This window comes from Vicugna pacos, chromosome 22 (genome assembly GCF_048564905.1).
Source record: "Vicugna pacos chromosome 22, VicPac4, whole genome shotgun sequence".
Classification (NCBI taxonomy): Eukaryota; Metazoa; Chordata; class Mammalia; order Artiodactyla; family Camelidae; genus Vicugna; species Vicugna pacos.
The window spans coordinates 4,871,297-4,879,548 of NC_133008.1; positions in this window are offsets into that span (position 1 = coordinate 4,871,297).

Sequence of the window (8,252 nt, forward strand, 5' to 3'; positions counted from 1 at the left end):
ATGCAGAAAAAGCATTTGATAAAATTCAACACCCATTTATGATAAAAACTCTCACCAAAGTGGGTATAGAGGGAACATATCTCAAATTAATAAAAGCCATATATGACAAACCTACAGCCAGCATAGTTCTCAATGGTGAAAAACTGAAAAGCTTCCCACTAAAATCTGGGACAAGACAAGGATGCCCACTATCACCACTCTTATTCAACATAGTCCTGGAAGTCCTAGCCACAGCAATCAGGCAAGAGAAAGAAATAAAAGGGAACCAAATTGGAAAAGAAGAGGTAAAAGTGTCATTATATGCTGACGACATGTTACTATATATAGAAAACCCTAAAAGGTCCACAAAAAAGCTACTAGAGCTGATCGAAGAATTCAGCAAGGTAGCAGGTTACAAAATTAATGTTCAAAAATCAGTTGCCTTTCTTTACACTAACGATAAATCAACAGAAAAAGAAAGTAAAGAAACAATCCCCTTTAAAATAGCACCCAAAGTAATAAAATATCTGGGAATAAATCTAACCAAGGAGGTGAAAGAATTATACACAGAAAACTATAAACCATTGATGAAGGAAATTAAAGAAGACTTTAAAAAATGGAAAGATATTCCATGCTCTTGGATTGGAAGAATCAATATTGTTAAAATGGTCACACTGCCCAAGGCAATCTACAGATTTAATGCAATCCCTATCCAATTACCCAGGACATATTTCACAGAACTAGAACAAATCATAATAAAATTTATATGGAACCATCAAAGACCTAGAATTGCTAAAGCATTACTGAAGAGAAAGAATGAGGCTGGAGGAATAACTCTCCCAGACTTCAGACAATACTATAGAGCTACAGTCATCAAGACAGCATGGTATTGGTACCAAAACAGACATATAGACCAATGGAACAGAATAGAGAGCCCAGAAATGAACCCACAAACTTTTGGTCAACTCATCTTCGACAAAGGAGGCAAGAATATACAATGGAATAAAGACAGTCTCTTCAGCAAATGGTGTTGGGAAAACTGGACAGCAGCATGTAAAACAATGAAGCTAGAACACACCCTTACACCATATACAAAAATCAACTCAAAATGGATTAAAGACTTAAACATAAGACAAGATACAATAAACCTCCTAGAGGAAAACATAGGCAAAACATTATCTGACATACATTTCAAAAATTTTCTCCTAGAAGAAATAAAAGCAAGAATAAACAAATGGGACCTAATGAAACTTACAAGCTTCTGCAGAGCAAAGGAAACCAGAGATAAAACAAGAAGAAAACCTATGGAATGGGAGAAAATTTTTGCAAGTGAAACTGACAAAGGCTTGATCTCCAAAATATATAAGCAGCTCATACGACTCAATAAGAAAAAAATAAACAATCCAATCCAAAAATGGGCAGAAGACCTAAACAAGCAATTCGCCAAGGAAGACATACAAATGATCAAAAAACACATGAAAAAATGTTCAATATCACTAATTATCAGAGAAATGCAAATCAAAACTACAATGAGGTATCACCTCACACCAGTCAGAATGGCCGTCATTCAAAAATCCAAAAATGACAAATGCTGGAGAGGCTGTGGAGAAAGGGGAACCCTCCTACACTGCTGGTGGGAATGCAGTTTGGTGCAGCCACTATGGAAAACAGTGTGGCGATTCCTCAAAAGACTAGGAATAGACTTACCATATGACCCAGGAATCCCACTCCTGGGCTTGTACCCAGAAGGAAATCTACTTCAGGATGACACCTGCACCCCAATGTTCATAGCAGCACTATTTACAATAGCCAAAACATGGAAAGAGCCTAAATGTCCATCAACAGGTGACTGGATAAAGAAGATGTGGTATATTTATACAATGGAATACTACTCAGCCATAAAAACCGACAACATAATGCCATTTGCAGCAACATGGATGCTCCTAGAGAATGTCATTCTAAGTGAAGTAAGCCAGAAAGAGAAAGAAAAATACCATATGAGATCGCTCATATGTGGAATCTAAAAAACAAAAACAAACAAACAAACAAAAACAAAGCATAAATACAGCACAGAAATGGACTCATGGACAGAGAATACAGACTTGTGGTTACGGGGGGGCGGGGTAGAGGGTGGGAAGGGATAGACTGGGATTTCAAAATTGTAGAACAGATAAACAAGATTACACTGTATAGCACAGGGAAATATACACAAAATGTTATGATAAATCACAGAGAAAAAAATGTGACAATGAGTGTGTATATGTCCATGTATGACTGAAAAATTGTACTGAACACTGGAATTTGACACAACACTGTAAAATGATTATGAATCAATAAAAATGAAAAAAAAAAGAATGCAGTGTTATTTCTTTTTTTATTCCTTTAAGCCTTTGAAAAGAAGGTTTTCTTTGCAGAGGTTCTGGACTACATCAGAACAAGCAGGAACTAAAAATGGCTGTAAGAAAGCTCCAGTATAGACGTTGCTTATAGTGTGGTATCTGCCTTAAAGTTAACTCTGTAAGGCAGGAAGTTGTAACTCTCAATTTCTTAAGCAAATATAAACATTCTTGACTCCTAATGACATTCTTTGTGGGGTGAAGCTGATTTTGCTTCCATTCTGAGCATTGAAAAGTCTTCTATGATACAGTCCTCAGTATTTTATTTTCCCTCTGTTGTGAACTTGTTATTAAACTTGAAGCAGATATAAATATCATTAACTTGATACATATGTAGATATTCAGTGTTACATACTCGGAAAGTTTGTGTACATCACACGTACCTACATAATTCCCCCCTTTCCAACTGTGTTCCTGATGAAAGGATGGTGGGAAGTGGCATTATGGGGATATGTCTTACAGTACACCGTGTTTCCCCTGTTCCCTCTACCATATCTGGATGTTCTTTCATCTTTCAGCTTGTAGACTTACTAGCTCTTTTTTTTAGCCAGGTGTATCTCATCCCCCTGCACGCACACACATGCGTACACACACACACACACACACACACACACACATTCTGCCATAGGGAGTAGCGTGCACCATCCCATTCTCCCACTCCAGCTCTGGACCCACCCACTGGAAGCAGTGTCTTGCACGAATTCATTTGTAAGGTCCTTTTTAAAACTCGAGTGGTCGGGATGTAGGACTGATATCCACACCTAGTAGGCAGGCCCTCAGGGACAACTTCTATGGGTAATGCCAGGTTATCTTTATGTTTGACTACCTGGGTTTCATGTCTTCCTATACTACCTGTGTGACCCATGATTCACACATTTCTGTCTCCCGCTAGACTTTTTCCTCTCCAACTCTGGACTCTTACAATCTTCTGCTGATTTGACATCTTCACTTGGAACTCTGATATCTTAAAACCAACATGTGTATAAACTGAGCTCTTGGTCCTCCTACCCCCCAAACTGGTTCTTTCTGCAACCTCCCCCATTCAGTTAGTGGAAACTTAATCCTTCCAGCTGCTTGGGTCAAAAAATTTGGAGTTATTCTGACTTTCACTGACATACCACATGAATTCTGTCACTAGATCTGGTTTAACACTGACTTTAAAACATATCCGGAGCCCAGCCACTTCTCACCATGGCTCCTGCTGCCACTGCTGCTTCCCTGCCCTGAGCCACTGTCCTCTCCTCCTGCACAGTCCTTCTCAGAGGCTTTCCTACTTTCATCTCTGACCCGTTTCGACTATTCTCACCTGGCAGTCAAGTGAGCCTTGAAAACCTAACTTAGATTGTGTCATCCTTCTGCAGTGCCTCCCCATTTCACTCCGGGTAAAAGCCACAGTCCTTACAACGTCCTCCAAGGCCGTACAGGATCTGCACTGACACTTCTCCACAGCTCCAGCCGTGCCCCCATTCTGGAAAATGCGAGGTGCACGCTGGCCTTGGTGATGGTTATTCCGTCCACCTGGGACTTCTCACCTCCTAGTCTTAGTTCTAACCTCAGTCCTCAGTGTGGCCTGCTCTGGTATTTAATACAACATCACCCTCTTCCCATATCCTCCACTCTCTTTACCTTGTCCTTTTTTCATTTTTCCATGGTTCCTCTTTTCTAACATGCCACCTCCTCTGCTGCTCTGTTGTGTGAATTGTCATCTCCACCCCCCACCCCAGCTAGACTCCAACCAAGCTCCGTGAGGACAGGACTTTTGTTTTATTTATTGATCTATTCCAAGTGCCTAGACTAGTCCTGTGTACATAGTACGTAGACAAAAATAATTTGCTGTATAAATTAAAAGACTATTTTAAAAATGAATCATCCTTTCAGGAATGGGTGAGGAAAGGAAGCTGCATGAAGGAAAATGGTGCAGTAAATAATGATATTTGCCTGTGTTCTTTGTGTGATTATATATGTGTTTTAGTCTTAATTTGGTATCCCAGTTTCTTAATTTAGTAGCTGTATTAAGGTGTAATTTACAGGCCATAAAATTCACATATTATAATTGTACAAGTAAGCCATTTTAGCTATATCGTGATTTGTGCAACTGTATCCTCAAAAAGACCCCTTGTGTCCGTCCATATGCAGTTCGCCCTCCCCTCAGTGGAACCCTGATTTTATTTGTTTCTGTTTTTTGGCAATAATATCTGAAAAGAATAATTTACACAGCAGTACTAATATAGCTTTGCAGTTTTAGAAATGACACACTTAAATATGAAATCAGCGGTCATTGCTGAATGTAGGTAGCAGTATCAGACATTGATGAGAAGAAAGGACTTGAGTGTCAGACCGGCTGCAGTCTTACCCAGCTCCACCATTTACCAAGTTACCCAAATTATTTTCTACCTCATGCTCTTTATCTGTTATATGGGGGTAATAATAGCAGCTTACAGATTTGTGAGGACTAAGCAAACAGGGAAATAAAATTTAGTATATTGGCCAGCTTATGTTATTACCTAAGAAATAGCCTTGCAGGTAGAGAGCAAAATTCAAATCAGTTTCTAAAGTATGTGTAAAATATGATCCCTTTCCTGCCTGGTTTGTAAACACATATGCCTACTGCAGAATGTAAAAGCAGGCTAATTTTCAACAGAAAAGATCATTTCTCAGCATTTCTTTCAAAGGTAGTTGCAAAATCATTTTTACTAAATTTTCTGTGCCCATCTCTGAAAGATCTTTGTCACCTGGGAGGTAATTGTCTACTTTTTTGTTAAAATCATGCTGACCATCAGAAAGTGTTCTGAATTACATTTTAGCATTTATGTTGGGAAATACTGTGAGACTTCTTCTAAATTAATGGGGGTGGGGCATTCATTGTAGCTCTTGTAGACTGATAAGCCTGCACTAAATTATCATTTTTTAACTTTTAATTAAAGTAATTAATTAATTTTTTGCAGGGGGTGGTATTTAGGTTTTTATTTATCTTATTTTTAGAAGAAGTACTGGGGATTGAACCCAGGCCCTTGTGCATGTTAAGAATATGATCTTTCAGTTGAGCTATACCCTCCCCCCTAAATTATCTTTAATAAGCTCTTTTTCTCTGTTTTGTTGTTTTCTTTTATGTACAGATGCACAAAGCAGGGTCATCAGAAGCATCTCAATTCCAAAGATAATAATAGTGAAAAATATTGCACAGTGACAGTGAATCCTTGGCATATGAAGAAAGATTGTAAAGTCCTGAATGAATTAAGAAGGTATTGTTACATTAACGTACATGTAACCATGGCTTTCTTACCTTTATTTTTCACTTTATAATGAAGATACTCCCCACCCGTCAAGGTTGCTTTGTTTGATATAGGGAATATCTAAAGCCTTTTCTGAAAGTTTTTTAAATAAGTAAGAGCAGATAATTTATCAGAAGTGTGAATGGTGTAATTTGCTCTGTCTAGTATGGAAGCCAACAGGCACATGTGGCTATTGTGAAATGAGATGTTCTATAAGTGGAAAATACATAATATATTTTCAAGACTTTGTACAACAAAAATAATGTAAAATATTTATTAATAAGTTTTAAAAGTGTTAATCACACTTTTGAAATGATAGTATATTGGATATTTTGGGATAAATATAAGTATTACTTGTTCCTTTTTATTTTCTAAATGGGATTACTGGAAAATGTTTCTATTAACAGTGCTGGCTTCTAACTTATTGCAAATAATATGAAAAGAAAACTTTGATTAAAAATTTTGTAGTTGAGTAGTTGATTTACATCATATTAGCTTCAGGTGTACAACACAGAGGCTCAACATTTTTATAGATTATATTCCATTTAAAGTCACCATAAAATAATGGCTATATTTCCTAGTGCTGTATGATACAGCCCTGTAACCTATCCATTTTATATGTAGTACTTTTCACCTGTCAATCCCCTACCCCCTTCCTGCCTCCCCTCTCCTCCTTCTCCACATTGGTAATCACTAGTCTGTTCTGTGTACCTGTGAGTCTATTTCTGTTTTATTATAGTCATTCATTTGTTTTATTTTTTAGATATACATATAAGTTAATACATAGAATATTTGTTTTTCTTTCTCTGACTTATTTCACTTAGCATAGTACCCTGTAGGTCCATCCATGTTACTGCAAATGACATTAATTTATCTTTTATGGCTGAGCAGTGTTCCGTTGTATGTGTGTGTTCATATGTATATATGTGTGTGTGTGTGTATATATATATATATATATATATATATATATATATATATATAATATACCACAACTTCTTTATCCAGTCATCTGTCAGTGACCATTTGGGTTGTTTCAGTGTCTTGGCTATTGTAAATAGTGCTGCTGTGAACATTGGGATGCATGTGTCTTTTTGAATTATATTTTTCTCCAGACATATACCCATGAATGGGATTGCTGGATCACACGGAAGTCTATTTTCAGTTTTTCATGGAATCTCTATACTGTCTTCCATAGTGGCTGCACCAATTTACATTCCCCCCAACCGAGTAGGAGGGTTCCTTTTTCTCTTAAAAGGTCAAAAATTCTCTACATTTATATACTTTCCTTACAGTTTAGGACACAATTTGGCAAAAGCCAGATAGAATTTAATGGGAGTAAATACAGTATTTTTTTAAATGTCCATGCATTATGGATAGATAGGTTATTGATGAGTTGATTCCCTATTTTTGTAGATGCAGAAGTTTTTATAGCTTCACAGACATTTCAGTCTTGCAGAGAGAAAAATTTCTTTGCATTTTGCTGAACTTGTCCGGGTGGCTTTATCGAATTTGGTCCAGGCCTCCAGAGGTGAATACACATCCAAACCTGAACCATTTGAATGTGTGCAAGATTTTAAGGGTCTAGAATGTCAGATCTGGACTATAACTCTGGTAAATGACATCAGTGTCTGGTCTCAAGAAAACTCCATTTGAGGGCAAAACATTTCATAAGCCAAAAAAGGCTTTGAAATTGTGACAAAGCCAGAGGCTTTTGTGTGCCGTATATGGCCACAGACCCATGGGGACAACCACAGACCTGCTGGAGTGCCAAGGGAAATCCATGTGAGGAGTCCAGCACTCACGGGAATCCACCAAGTCCCTGCCAGCCAGAGCACCTTCATTGCTACTGTGCTGTTTTGAGCAAATGTCTTTTCATCCGTTTCAAACTGGTTTGTTGTTACTTTTTGCATAAAAAAAAATCAAACAACTTCTTGTTCCCTTGGTGAAAGTAAAAGCCTAAAATTTTCTGATTTCTTTTGACAGAGAAAACATGAGCCTATGAATCTAGACTCACCTGTGATGGTCTGCAGCTGGGAGCAACCAGATCGGTGTCAGTCCCTTTGCAGCCATTGGCTGGGAGCCTGCATGTTACCTGGAATGATATTTGAAACATGTCACACCAGCCGTGCCTTCTCTGTGGGCTGGGAGGCGAGTCAGTCAGAATCTGCATTATGGAATGTATGTTTCAGATCCAAAGCTAGGAGATCTTTTTTAATAGCCAGAGAATATAGTTATAAATATATCTATTATTATATTTATGTAAGAATATTTTTAAAGATTTTTTTATCATAAAAATTTATCCCCCAAAATTTAAAATGAAAGAACAGTGGAATTCAAAATCATCTGTATCTTAATTATACATAAAGAATCTTAAAAAAAAAAATCTTAAAATCTTTCTAAACATTTTTTTGTTCAAATGAAGATATTTTTCCCTTCCAAAAAGGAAAGTTATTATTTCACATTATTTTTGCTTTCTCCTTTTATTATATATTCCATATCAATAAATATAACTCTTTTAAATCCCTTTTAATGGCTGTTTAACACTATATTGAACAGATATGTAAATAGTCCTAGGTTTCAGAAATTAAAAAATTGTCATTACAAC